Source organism: Eupeodes corollae, chromosome 2, assembly GCF_945859685.1.
Source record: "Eupeodes corollae chromosome 2, idEupCoro1.1, whole genome shotgun sequence".
Classification (NCBI taxonomy): domain Eukaryota; kingdom Metazoa; phylum Arthropoda; class Insecta; order Diptera; family Syrphidae; genus Eupeodes; species Eupeodes corollae.
In genome coordinates this window covers 152,632,254-152,647,915 of record NC_079148.1, presented here as the reverse complement: position 1 = coordinate 152,647,915, position 15,662 = coordinate 152,632,254, and the positions used below count along the sequence as shown (strand labels likewise).

Genomic DNA, 15,662 nt, shown 5'->3' with positions numbered 1-15,662 from the left:
CCGCGTATGACTGCATCTATAGGGAAGAGCTCTACCGAGCAATGTCTAGTTTTGGCATCCCTGTCAAACTTATCCGTTTGGGCAGAATGACGATGGAGAATGCACGCTGCTCTATCAAGGTCGGGAAAGATCTCACCGAGGCATATGATGTGAAAAAAGGTATTAGAGAAGGCGATGCACTGTCATGCGACTTCTTCAACATCGTTCTGGAAAGAATTGTGCAAACTCAACCGTCAACACTAGAGGCACAATCTTCCAAAGGTCCATCCAATTACTCGGATACGCAGATGATTTTGACATAGTTGGAAGATCAAAGCGTGATGTCAGGGGAGCGGTTTTGAGCATTGCGACGGAAGCGAAGAAGATGGGTTTAGTGGTCAATGAGGGCAAGACCAAGTATATGTTGTCATCAAAAAAGGACGAACAACGGCGTGTTGGACAAAACGTCACCATGGACAGCTATAACTTTGAGTTGGTTAAGGACTTTTTCTACCTAGGCACCGCTATTAACACAGACATCGACTCCAGCGCTGAAATCAAACGAAGAATAACTTTTGCAAATCGCTGCTTCTTTGGACTTAGAAGGCAATTGAGAAGTAAAGTCCTCTCTCGAGCATCTAAAATCACCATCTATAAGACACTCATCATCCCGGTTCTCATTTATGGCGCTGAGGCTTGGACCCTGTCAAAGAAAGATGAGAGCGTCTTAGGATGCTTCGAGAGAAAAATTCTTCGGGTGATTTTTGGCCACGTATGCATAGATGGAGAATGGAGGAGAAGATATAACGACGAACTGTATGGGCTGTACAGCGACACTGACCTAGTTAGCAGAATCAAAGTCCAACGGCTTAGATGGCTAGGTCATGTAGAGCGGATGGACATCAACGCTCCAGCCCGGAAGGTCTTCGAATCCAATCCCGAGGGACGGCGCAGTAGAGGAAGACCGCGACTCAGGTGGCGCACCCAGGTGGGAGAGGACCTCAACCAACTTGGCGTGCGAAACTGGAGACAGCTAGCTAGGGACCGAGCTGGCTGGAGACGCATGTTGGTTGAGGCCCAGGTCCGCCCCGGACTGTAGCGCCACCTTAAGTAAGTAAGTAACTCCGATGTTTTTTTTGTAGCATTTCCAGAAAATAAATTCCTCAGAAAGCTATTTTCTTTTCATTTTCTAGTGTAAAATAAAGCCTTATATTTATGAACTAAATACACAATTTAAATATATCCAGTTTTGTAAAATTTATTCCATTATCATTCTTCATCAAAATTACCTTAACCAAACAAAAAATGTACCATAACTAACTAAATGAATGAAACAATGTTTTTCATGTGTTTTTGTTACGTATACGCCAGAGAGTCTAATTCAAATATTTTGCAAAAACTTTAAACTTTAAATTTAAGACTTATTTAAGCATTTAAATTTTGTATAGTGCTACTATTCATCTGAAAAATAGTAATTCTACTATTAATACAAAATCAACACATTCGAGAAGTTTTGAACACCTAAGCGATCAAAAAATTGTGATTCGGGTTTAAAATTCGTTAAGAATATTCGGATACATAGATATTAAAAGTAATTATGAGTTTCTATTTTGACCTGATCATAAATCTAATCAATTGGAACTTCGAATTTCAGAAAAACATAAAATAAAGAGCTTTAAAAAAAAAACCTTTTGAAAATCGGTTTTTTACTTCAATACTCAACAAAAAAAGAAAAAAAAATTGAAAAATTCATCCCGACATTTAATTATGTGTGTAGGTATACTTAAACACAATCATCTTAATAATATTTCTGACCCGTTTTTCTAAATTAACTAAATGTTTCATCTGCGAGAATAAAAATTAAATTTTATCCCCCACATAAATTCACTATTGAGTTCTTTATTATCTTTAAAATTGTATATTTTTGTTGTTGTTGTTTTTGCATCATAGCATTTTTATAAGCTATAATAATCTTTTTTAGATTCGACTGTGCATCTAATAAATCCTCGCTATAAACAACAACAACCCACCGACGAAATGGACAAAAACAAATAAACTACATGAATTTGCCAAAAGGAATCACAATCGAAATCGAGAACTCAACCAAACCGACAGAACCGAAAAACTCATCCATGATGAGCTGGCTTTGCAATAAAACGTCCGCGCATCCATAGTCGCAGTTCGCTATCTACAGTCCGCGATCCGCTCATCATCATGAGCGTTTCACACATATCCAGACAGTGATCTCATCAAGTTTGCCCAAAAAATACAAAAAGCTTCCCCCATGATCCCTCCTGCCCCAACGTATCCCATTGTCGCACGTTTTATTTGCAAAACCGGTACAATATTATTTTCTGCAACATCAAAAATGTATCTGTATCTAGACTAACAATGTATCTGTATCTGCAATGTTGCCAACTCTTTGTCACATAAAATAACCCTCTCAATTTATATCTCACATCTCTCTTTTTCAATTGCGATGTTTTGTTGGTGTACGAGTATGTTGCGCGAACTTTTGATATCTTTTAGCTCTTGTGGATGTATTTCAGAGATTTTTCGCAGCAACCATCAGCAGCGTTAGCAGCAGCAGCAGCAACAACAATAACAACAACCGGCACGCGTCCGTTAAGTTTAGCCAGCCCGTATCCAAATCCATATCTATGTCGTTTTTCGTCTAGTTAGTTATTAGAGATACATTTTGGATTGGTGTAGCTGTTGAGCTTGACGCTTGTGACTTGCGACTCTGCAATCAGTTTAGTTTTTAGTTGCGATTTTACCCTCGTTGCGAGTGAACGTGTATGTTTTTGAATGTCTTATTGGTACGAAAAAAAGCCAAAGCCTTTTAAGTAAATTATATCGTCGATATACTACAGTTTAAAGTATCTCAGAGTCTAAACGAAAAAGTATCTTTTAGACTTTATCGCAGTAACTTCTGGTATTGTGTTGTATTGTGCGGGAGTTTAAGAAAATAAATTCATCAAATCATCATCGATAACTTATCTACTAATTCGTCAGTGAGAGTGAATGGTGTGAAGTTATTCGTCCGTCAAAAAGAAAAATTGAAAAATAAAAGTGGGAGTTCAAAGTAGAAAATAAAAGATAAATTAAGTTAAATCTTGGGATACATTTAAATTTCCATCAACTTTTCTTCATCTTTCTTTACTTTTTTGTGTGCTGTGCGCTGAAAGGTCCTTCAAGTTCTTGAACCACGAGGGATAAATCACAAGAAAAAAAATAAGGTGCGTGTTTTTGATACCTAGAGTTTTATTTTTCGTCTATCAAGGGCCATGAAAAGAGTCAGTTTGATGATGTGAACTTTTGAAGCAAAAACAAAGTACAGCTTCATCCCTTGAGAAATTAATTTTTACAAAGGATACTTTAGAATAAAAAAAAATATCTTTTAAAAAAAGGAAGCTTGAAGTAACTTTTACAAAGTTAAATTTTGAAATTTCATTGTCATTCGATTCGCATTCGCCAATGCCGCGCCACGGCCACCTCGTAGGTACCACTTTGGATATCCAGACACGTTCGAGAGAAGGACTTCGTTAGAAAACGGAGGACTTTGTTGAAAGTTTTTTTTTTTTTCTTTTTTGAAACTGCCGCTTGGCTAAATCGCCTAACTGCCTCAAAAGAATATATTCTATGTTGTTTTGCTAACTGCTCCTTGCTCAGTTTATATTCGGAAAAGATGCCGGGGGAAAGGGGAGTGAAGCTTCCTTCTTTCTGCATTATTTTGATGCTCTTTTTTGGATTTTTTTTGGATCTTGTTTTGTGCTGGAAAGGAAGTGTATTTTGGGAATCGCAGACGATGCGATGATGATTTGGAACAACAATAAAAGAACCGAATCACATTCACGTCGTTCGTCGTTCGTCGTCGTCGTCATCGTCGTCGCATTCCCAGTTGGTAGCCAAACCTTGAAGTTATTCGGAAGAAAAGGGAATCTGGCATTCTGTGTGGCTGGCTCCGGCTGTGGCTCGTTCTCTGGCTGGATTTTGGTGTTTTTTTTGGGTCTTCTAGAAAAACAAAACAAAAACAAGAAGAAGTCTATACTTGTGAATTTGGTCGGACGTCGAATGGGTTTGGATTTTTATAGCTTTTTGTTTTCTTGGTCCTTTATTTTGTAAAGTGTTTTGTTTTCCTTCTTTTTTTTTGGATTTAACCTTGGTTTGAATGTTTTGGCGGCATGCAAAAGTTACGAGTGCTCTATACACTCTTTAGGCATATACCTGAGTGAGCTAAAGAACAACTTACATATATCATGGGGCGAACCACCAAAGACAGGGCAGTAGAGAGGCGTGTTGATGATTTTTTGTTTTTTGAATCAGTTAAGCAAATTACGATGGCTTGGTTTTGAGAAGCATTTTTTTCCTGAAAGTAAAAGATATGTTTTTTCTTATGCTTTTTTGTAGATACTTTTTTTTTATTTTAAGCAAGTGGAGGTTTTTATGACGTGCTCTCTCGGCATTTGGTTTAATTAAATTTCAAGTTGAAATTTTAAGCTCTTTCGTTTTTTGTTTGTTTTCTATTCTAATTTAGTTAAGGCGGGAAGAGTTGTTGTTTTTTTTTTTTAAGCAAGCTGAGTTAATGTTATTTAAGTTTTACGATATAGCAACCTATCTTATCTTGTTTTGATGTTTTATTCATAAAAATCTATCATAGGTTCGGATAATGGGTATGTTAAATAAGTAGTCTTCTTCTCCCTTATGTGAATCTTGTTTATCGGTGTTTCTGGTAGGTTAATCTTAGATGAATAGATAGGTTTATCCTTTGGGAGGATGATTTCGAGGAAGGTATATCTCGTTGTAGGGAAGTTCCGTGCTTATAAAAGAAAGAAAATTTAGGAATAAGTTTGATGGTTATGATGATCTAAGAAAGAATACGAGGAATACTTTCAAAAACTAGACTTTTGGACATTTGCCCTTAAAAATAATCACTTTAAGCGTAAAAGGGCCGAAGGTAATTTAAAATGGCAAATAGGGAATTTTTATAGTAAGATAAAATAGAAGTTCAATTTGAAACCTAAAGACATAAAAACAGCATAAAATCAGAACCAAACATTTATAAGAAAATGGAAGCGGAAAAGTTCTGATAACAATAATAATTAATCACGTTTCGCTAAATTTGTTGCTCCTTAAAAGTTGCTGCAAAATTCTGTAGTTAAATATCTTACCTTAAAGTGGAAAGTTTTATAAATAAAAAGTAAGTTTTTTTTTTAAATGAAATTCATACCACGTCAACAAAAAGTTCTTACTTTTCTGGAAGACAAAATTTGTTAGTTTTATAATCAATGGTTGTGTTTTTTTGAGATTTTATATGCAGCACAGTGAAAAATTGACACAAAAATTATCCGCAGTGGTCCAGTTTTAATATTTCAAAGTTGATACTGTTGAATATTTGTCTGAATAATTTATTACAAAATGGTTAAAATTACTTATCAAACTCTGCGAACATTTTTTCGAGATACACAAGAGTTGTCAATTGTACCAACATTAAGTCTCGAAAACATCAAAATTCTATCCGCAGTAGGATCCTACTTCGACTCTATCCGCAGTAGGAACCTACTTCGACTTTTGTTTCAATTATAATATGGTTTTTGTATTTGTAACAAGTGGAAAATATTCTTTAATAACAGATATTTTTGCCAAAGAAACGCTTCTAAAATCTTAAGAAACAAAGAACTGATTTTAAAGTTATTAATATTGGTAATACTGTTTTAATTAACAACCAGCTGTCAAGTGATTGAATTTTAGTTTGGTAAGACATTTAGAGTAGTACCCGTGGCGTGACAGTTTGTGCGTTGGACTGTCATGTCAGAGGTCTTGGGTTCTGTTAGTGCCATATAAAGTTTTCTTCACAGGTACTGCTTCTTGCGAAGAATTGACAAATCCTCCAAGAGTAATTCTTGTCATGAAAAGTGCTTTCTGAATGTTCCGATTTGTCTTAAAACTGAAGGTCCCCTCCATTCCTGACAACATTACTCGCACACAGGAATGGTTGAGAGTTGTAAGTCATTAGGTTCTAGTTCTTAACGGACTGTTATGCCACCAAATTTATTTAAGACATTTAGGCATAAAAAGACTGACATCTGAACAAAGCTGTTTGACTGTCCAAATTTATATAGAAATCTCTGTTCAAGATACGTATCGCCCGAATTTTGTTTAGCGACGAAAGCCAATTTTGATTGAATGGTTAATAAACAAAACTGACATATTTAATGATATGATAGTGCTAGTAAAACACCCTTTATTTTTAATTTTTAGCTTTGGAGCAATTTATATGTTCTTATCGATATAAAATTCATCTCAATTTTGTGTTTAAGTCTGTTTCCTTATTATTTGAAGTTTTTTTTTTTTGAAGGCAAAACTTTTATAAAACTGTACAGATTATAAATCGTGACAAGCAGATATTCCAATTTATCATCAAAACTTATTTGAATAACATCTAAACTTACAGCTACTTCATTTCGGTATAAAAAAGCAATCAGGAATTAAAATACACATGTTAAAATTTAATCTGATACGCGTCTTAAAAAAAGTTCCGCTATCGTTGTCATCTCATTGTGAGAGATAAACATTAACTTGAGGTTTAATCATACAAAATATTATTATAGTACGAGTATATTTTCTTGTTGATAACCTTCAGCTTTATCTGACAAAAATAAGGTGATATATAATAAGATTAACATTATTAGTATACCTACGTAAGTTTTTAAACTTTGCAATAATTGATCTCATGCACATTTAGCATTCTTTAAAAATAAACAAATTGATATTTGCAATAAGACACTCGGATTTGTTGAATAAGAGTATTTATTTATATTCCCTGTATCATATGAATTAGCTCATTAATTAAAATTATAAATGACATTGATAAGGATGTTTTTCTTACAACTCATGTTTGCAATCTATAATTATTTTTAATTCAGAACAAAGTTTAAGGAAAACCAAATGCAACCCTTACACTTTACTAACAAGAAATTTTCTTAATAGTAAGAAATTTCGTAGTTAAATATATTACATTTTGATTCTCCCAAAATTAAAATACTAATCCTTTTTTTAAATTGTGCGTATGAACACGTCCAGCAAGTGACACTCCACAAAAAAAAATAAACAAAACAAACACACCTAAATCTAGGAAACGGAGATATTGTTTTGAAATGTCAGAAGCTCATAAGACTTTAATTTACCAAATTATTAAAAGTTAAAACCTTCTAGTGACACTGAACTCTTATTTTTTGACTTTAACATAACTTATCTTCGACTGAAAACTAGAAAATGTCAGAAAATTTATTTTTAGTTTTATTTCTGTTTGAAACCTCAAACAGTCAAAAATGCGTAAGGAAATTCAGCTTATCACACTTCAAACTTATAATTTTAGCTAAATTTTATATTTTTTCGTTAGGCCACCTCAGAATGTCGGAATTTTTTTTAAATATGCCCTAGAAAAACGTTTGATTGTTGGGTTTAGATTCTTAAACGGTAAGCTTCTTTGTTTAACTACTGCAATTCTTAAGCTGGGAAGACTAAGACAATTTCTCTTTCGAAGTACATATGTACATACATACGTGGAAATTTTGTTTACATTGCATACCTTGTTCATTTGTTATTTACAATGATCTGACAGTTTATATGCAAATTTTTCAATTTTCACTTTATTTATTTAAAACTAATCAACGATTAAAGAAAAATACAGTCGATTCTCTCTAATTCGAAACTCCCTAATTTGAGAATGTTGTATCACCCCCTTTAAAATTGCACAAAATAATCGTTTTAAAAGAGGAAACAAAATTGCATCTCTATAACTCTAATGTACCCAAAACTCTCTCTAACTCGGACAATTTTTGGTTTTTCTTGAAAATTTGATCAAGGGGGAGTCGACTGTATACCAACAAAAATACTAGCTACCACAATTAAAGCTACGTTTCTTATGTTGTTTTCAAGCTCGACCAGATTTTACCACACAAATTACAACTTAATTTTTGGTAATATGTAGGTAACTCCAAATGATGAATACAACTGCCTTTTCTAACATTTTCTATTCACGGTTTTTGGGTCTCATAGTTTCCCAGACGAAAAATTGGGTTTAATAGATAGGAACTGTTAAATGTTCGCTTTTTTAAACAAAATTGCTAATTTAGATTCTCTTGGACAGTACTGAACGAAAAGTATTCAAATTGATTGGTGATGATATCATCATTGACACGTCGTTTAGATTCTTGTCTCAACCTCTTTTACCAATATTTTAACGGATTATAATCTGTTGGATTTTCTACCTCCTCCCCCCTTTAACATTATAATCCAAACATTTGTGTCTCAAGGAAGCTCGAGCTCAACTTCAAACCTACTTTCAAGTACAGAGCTTCGTTCCTTAGCCGTACTTTGCGAATATGGAATACTTAACCACACTTTCCTCTTTTTAACTTCCGATGTGAAGTTATTGTAATGGGCCCGATTTGTTAAATTGAAAATAATGACATTTCTCGACGTTTAAATGTCCCTAGAGTCGAAATATTTTTTTTTTAGAAAGATGTCAAGTTGAAAGAAGAAAGTTGGTAAAAATTGAATTTCGACTCAAATATCTTTTCAAAACTTCTTAATATCTCTCAAATTAATTTTATTCATGTAATTAGTACTCAATTAAATTGTTAAAAATTTGTTTTCGACTAAAAATTTAACAAAACCAGATTTTTAAACTAAACTATTTCTTTATATGAAAAATATTGTTAGTAATTTTAAAACTTGTAAGAATAATTTAATTGACAACTTTTTTAACCCAACACGAAAACCTAAAAACTTTTAAGCAAGACAAATCGACAGACGGGGTGTGAAGTTATCAGTATGGGTTGCATCCCAGACTCTTTTTTGTTTTATTTTCAACTGCTATAGAAATTTAAACGGTTTAAACCGATTATGGATTAACACGCTTATCTGAAACATTTTTCTCATCCCCCAATATATGAGCCGTTTATTTTAAAAGTGGCATAAGGCACTTTTTCAAAAAAATCGAGTTAATGGCAACACTGAATTCAATTGAACGGTATCTTTTCACTTTTAAAAAATTTGCACTCAATAAGTTGAGAACTATTAAAATTTCTTCTAGAGAAGTGTTGGTAATTAACGGTATAACAAATATCTTAAATATCTCGACTTAAAACAAAAGTGACTTATGCCACTTTCAAAATAAACGGCTCATATATCGATCGATTTATTATCTTAAGCGAAACTTGCTAAAGTGAGAATTTTTGCATTTAAGCATATTTTTAATTAAATCTTATATTTTTTCCTTGAAAAAAATCTCTAAGGGTTTAGACTACCCTAGAAGGCCTTAGAAAAGATTGCCCCAAAATACGCCCAAAGAAAATCCCTCAATTACCCGGTGTTAATTCTTAAACGTTAGACTTGTTTGTTTCAGAAGTACCCTTTTTTTTACGGTACTGATTCTTGTGAGGAATTGATATTTTTTCCAAGAGTAATTCTTGTTATGAAAAGTGCTTTCTAAAGCCGTTCGGATCCGGCCTAAAACTGTAGGTCCCCTCCATTCCTGACAATAGTACTCGCACACGGACTGTTGAGCCATCCAATTTATTTTTACACTTGTTAATTTAGCCGGAGTTAGCAACTCTTAATGGATTGAATAAACTTTCAAATGTATCTTTAAAAATACAGTCTCTTTAGAATTACGTCTATTTTTTTTTTAAATATTGCACTTTTTATTTGTTATTCACTCTACTTGATTTATTTGAAAATAATTAACAATTTAAGAAAAACACAGTCAGCTCTCTCTAATTCGAAACTTCTTAATTTGAGTATTTTTATCATTCCCTTTAGTTTTCCGTAAGAAAAAAAACCATTCACTTTGTGGTTCTTTCTCTATGTCCAATATCTATTTAACTCAGAACATTTTATTTCACTTCTGCACCAAATAAACACTTAAAAAATGGAAACAAAAATGCATTTCAATAAACTCTATAAGTCGAACAATTTCTCGTTTCTCCCTGAGAACTTGATATACAATCAACCCCGTTTATCGACATAAATACTAAGTACCGTACTTAAGACCTGTAATATTTCTTAAAAAATCCCCTAAAAGACTATTCACAACAATTTGATGAACGCTTTCATTTCTTCTGTTTTTTCAAACTTCAACTCCAAAAGATAAATACAATCATCTTAAGTAACGATTTCTGTTTACTTCTTTGATTTCCGGGTTTTACTGTAAGTATATCATCGTTGATACTTTTACGTGCCACGCTTAAACACAGTCGTAATGTATTTTGTATCTCACCCTCTTTTACTATTATTTTAACGGATTACGCCAGCTCCAATCCACTCCCCTTGAGCAATCCGTAAACCGTAAAATATGAGAAATTGAAATGCTTATCCGAATACCTTTAAGACTAACTTCGGATGTATTGTCAAGTAAAGAGATTTGTTCTTTAGCCGCACCTCGTGAATGTGGAATACTTTGCCACACTATATCGTTCTCAGTAATTGTAATATTCAAAACCAATGTGCACCGAAACCTACTTCAAACTCTCTCTCAGTTTCCTAATGCTCACATTTTATCTTTGGCATAAAAAGGGTACTAAGAACCCCTTGGCATAGCTCAGAAGAAAAATTTTTCAACTAAGTTGAACTTAGGTTTGCATTTTAAACGAAAGTGTATCACATGCAAGAAACGTAAAGAAAAGTATTGTAAAATGAGCCCTGGTGCTATGTTTGAGCTTCGTAAAATTGCAAGTCAAAGTTTTTAAATGCTTGTTCTAATTTACTTCCTTTTAAAAAGTTGGTTTGGTGAGCTAATAAGTTCAGCATTTCAACTCACGATAAACCATCAAAACACGCTATTTTTCTTTTATTGCAACCAATTGCATAAGTTCCACCGTATCAAAACACATAAATTATAAATTCTGCTAATTTTACCTTCGATTTCGATCGAATCTATACCAGAAATCATAAATATCATGCGAGTGCGTTATCAAAACCTCTTATCAATCACTTAACACACTCATTTTGACTAAAAATAAAAAACGAACAAAAACACTTACCTATCGCAAATATTTCATCACTAATCTAAGGTACTTATAATTTTATCAAGACTTATTTTCTATACACGATTACAGAACAATATACTCCTAATTACCATCAGAACTGACCAATCCTCAATTTTTCGCAAAATCTAATACATAACTACAAACATACCTCCACGTGCCATCATATCTGTTCTCTTTTAAGTCTCATTTGAACTTTTTTATATACATAGGTATACAAAGCCTTTTCGAGTTGCAACAAAGTATCTATAAATATATCAACTTAATTTATAAATTTATAAACAGCTAAATATATATTTATAAGTGTATGGAAGTATCTCAAGACTATACAAGGTGACGGTAAATATATTCAGGGGTATATTGTGCTAAAAAAAAAACAACTGCAGATACAATATTTTTCCTAACAAACCCATTTTCCCATTTATCTCATAAGACGATTGTGATTTTTCTCTCAAGTGCGCGCAGCGCCCAACTCCCCCTTAAGTGCAGATTAGGTAACCTGGTTTTGTTTTCGTTGTTTTTCTTTTCCTACGTTTTTGAAGACTTCCCACTTTTGTTGAGTCACTTTGCTGCCAATGTTATTCTCTTCATTGGCTCTGGGCGAATTTTTGTTGCTTTACGAGTAGGTATGTATAGATACATTGCGATATGGAGCTCTGGTTAAATTGAACTTGAGGTTTAATAACCCTGAAATTGGATATTTGAGCTCGATGAGGCGCACAAACCCGCCTACACGTACAACAAAAACCACCTTCATAATATAACGTAATGTCTGTACCACAGTCTCCCCCACAGGGTGTGTGGTTGTGGTACAAAAATGTTCTGTCGTTCAAGTTGTGGATGTGGATTTTGTCCCAAGTTCAAAGCTAGAAATGACCTTTCCACTTTTCCCCCATCTCAACTCAACCGGGGCAACGGACAACGGATACGTCGACGCTAACATTTTCTTCGTTCTGATTTCGAATTTGTTTGTGATTTTGAAATCGAAACGAACCGAAATGCCGGTTCAACAATTTTTGGTTTTTTATGTTTTACAAATCAATCAATTGCTTTGCTGTATGAGCGATTTATTATAACTTTGGACATTCCTAGAGAGTGCATATATCTATCCACAAGTCGTCGTTGTCGGTTGATACGTACGTCCATATTTGGGCGGGATTAAAGTCCAAACAAAGTTGATTAAGTGAATGACTTTAGGGTCAGAATTGTTATTTCTCATGTTGTATTCGACTGTGGGGAAGTTTTGTGAACGTAATCAGATTTCTTCTTATTTTTTTGATAGGGTTTTGATATGGATAATTTATTCATAGAAATTCTCTCTTTTTTTATTTGTTGTTGTGTTGTTGGTTTTGATGCTTGGTTAGTTTGATTTGATGGATCTTTGTCGATTTCTTTGATCTTTTGCTCTTTTGGTCAAATGGAAAAAAAACCAACGACAAAAATAAGAAAAATAAATTGAAATTTTGGGGACATAAACATGACGTGTAGATCTATGTTCTGGAGGACGATAAAAAGAATATGTATGCAAATGTACCGTTTACAGCTCGGTTATGCTTTATTGACTTATTGATTTTCACTTTTGTTTGATGTTTCGGTAGCAGATTGTATTTTTATGACTACACATAGCTACGGTTCGATGATATGTTGATTTGATTTGACGATGATTGCCGTGGAAAATTTGATATCAAATAAAAAGTGTGAGCTGAATCTGTTGGAATTGAATTCTTCTGGATGTTGATAAGTTGCAAAGGGGTTGAATTTTAGAGCTTTTAGGGGCTTAAATGCTGATTCGAAATAGGTTAAAATGCATAGTTTGGTCAATTGATTTATAATTTTGTATCTTTTATCGTGATTGGTATTGGAGCATTGAACTTCACAGCTTCCTTTAGACCTAAGTGGTTCAGTCCTTTGTTCAATATTCATGATATAAAGCTTGATACCACACCAAGTCGTGGTACCCCTATTTTCAAGAAAAAAGGAAGTAGCGAAGGCTACAAATTACTTACAGAAAACTGCATTGAATCCTTTAAAAACAGAGTACTTCATTATTACTGACTATCAAGAAGGCTTAGAGCAAACTCTTACATCGGGTTTTACTTACTAAATTAAGAATGCTTGGTTTTAATGAACATTTCGTATAATAGCTTCAATCTCATTCATTCGGTAGATCATGTAGATGTGTGTATTTTTCAATAATGGTTGCGAATCAAATTAGTTCAAAGTAAACTATGGCGTTCCACAAGGTAGTCATTTATGTCCTATTCTCTTCATTTTATTTATAAACAATTTATTCTCTGCGTTGAAGTATTCGAAGTACTTTATTTATACTGATGGCTTCGGAAGCAGACGGTTATGTTAATTGTTACAAAAATGAAGGTTGGATTCTGACTCCCACTGATAACCTCCTATCTGTGGTCGCGTATGTTGATTTTTCCAAAGCTTTTATAAAATATCCATAACAATATTTTGTGTGAGATAGACATTTTGAATGAATGTCTTTAATCTCCTTATAATTGAGTCGAAAACCATTTCTTATCAACGTTTTGTTTTTGTTTGTAAGTTTTCGTGTTTTTTGTAAAAAAAAGTTGTCTGTTGGATTTAAAAAAAAGCTATATTTTGAATATGATATTTAAAAAAACGTATATATATGCCGCATAATTAACGTACCTTATAGATAATTGTGCTGTCTTTGTATTGTTCTAAGATTATTTTGATGGTAGACAGACACAATTCCGAAATTTTGAATTCAGAAAACTCAGAGTTCTGAAATGCAGAATGCTGAAAACTCAGAATCTCAAAAACTCAACATCTAGAAAGGCCAAAATCCCAAAAATAAAATAGAATATTTCCTTAAGGTAAAAATTCTTGAATTTCTAGAAATTATAAAATTTATAAATTGAAAATTGAAATTTGTGCAAATTTTTGATTTGTGCAAATTTTTGATTTGCTGGATTTTGGGTTAAAAAAGTTGGGCAAAAAATAAACACACAACCTAAAATTACTACTCAAAGATTATGCACAACACCCCAATACTTTTAAATGTTTTTCTTTTAATCTATCAACTATACGAAAAAAGTCTCATGATCTTTTTAGTGTAGAATAACATAAAATCCAAAGTCTGCTAACAATTTTTTTCAATATTATTAAATTTTGATATTTTTACCCCCCTTAGATTTACTCCAGACGAAAGTAAGAGGAATTTTTTTTTAGAAGCTATCCACTAAAATTCAGCTTTATCAGAATTTTTCGAAGTCAAAATTGTCTGTACCATTTTTTTAAAGTTGCCTCATTGCACCCGAAGTATTTTTCTTATCCAAGCTCATAATATGTCATAACAGCTGATGTAAGATTTTATCTTCTAAGTTTTTGTTTTCCAAACCGTGTCTCAATTCAATAAAATGCTTTTTTTCTGCCTTGTTCTCTCTCTTCCCTTATTTCTTTGAATGATTTTCAAATTATGTCAGAAAGAAAAGAATTTTTCACTCTAAGATTCTGATTAAAAATACTCATTTTTCCAGTTTTCAGTCTCAACTTAGTGTTTCTACCTTACAAATATCCAGTTCGAAGGACCAAATTTATATAAAATAACTAAAATAGCCACCTGTCAAACTATTCTTATTATGTTCCAGTTATTGAATTTAATACTTATCTTACTTACATATTGGATGGAATTTAATGCTTAATGTTCAAGACTTTATTTTAGCTTGGTCCTTACCTCTCATCTTATTTCCTTAAATGATTTTTTAATCAGTTGTAAATTTTTGTGCATAGGTAAATCTACATATTTCCCTAACACTGAAAAAGATTTTCTTTATTATGTGATTCTTAATTTAATTACTCAGTTTTCCACGCGAAGTCTTAAACCAATTTTTACCTAATAAACATCCAGCTCGAAGGACCAAATTCATACCAAATAAGTAAAGAATCTAAAAGAGTTCTATTGTGCCTAAGACACCACCTGTCACATCATTCTTCTATTGCGCCATCTGTTGAATTTTGTTCTTTCCCCCTACAATCACTAAGAAATACTTATTACACACCAATTGACCTATTTTTACACTTTCGTGATAGAATTTCAACAATGCTTAATGTTCAACCACTTATTCTGTCACCATTTTGACATATAAATTTATAACTCAACTGTCATCTGTCAATAACAATATTTAAATATCTGTCAACATTTTACAAACAAACAGATTTACATCATACCATATTAAAAGTTTTGAATTATTCTTCATGCAAATTACTTTCCAAATAAGCGTCTCATCGCGTCGTCAAGAGCTTAGGTATGCAAAAACCAAAAAAAAGTCAACAAGTTGTTGCTATTTCTGTTGATTCTATAAAACTACCGTATTCAAAGAACAACTTAAATCCAACTAATACTATGGACATGGACAATCCCAATTTAACGCATCATTTGACATAAGCTTAATGAATTCATGCTTTGGTGAGGGCATTTATGTGGTTTGACAATAACAACAAAAGACCAACCACTATGTGTCTCTTTTATTCTTCCTTTATAAAGTTAAGGCAAGAGTGAGTGGACAAAATCCACACATAATCTTTGCAACTTTAAGCTGACAAAGACTATTTAGACATAATTAACTCAAGAACTCACAGCATGCCGCCGTT

General features: G+C 33.0%; 1 protein-coding gene across 2 annotated transcripts in view; it reads left to right on the top strand.

Annotated features, from left to right (window-relative positions):
* The first annotated feature begins 2,669 nt into the window (after positions 1–2,669).
* LOC129947560 (trichohyalin) overlaps positions 2,670–15,662 on the top strand; it is a 172,999-nt gene continuing 160,006 nt past the window's right edge. For both annotated transcript variants that reach the window (XM_056058171.1, XM_056058168.1), the window contains exon 1: positions 2,670–3,218. The gene's annotated coding sequence lies outside the window, so the exon portion shown is untranslated. The remainder of the gene's footprint in view (positions 3,219–15,662) is intronic.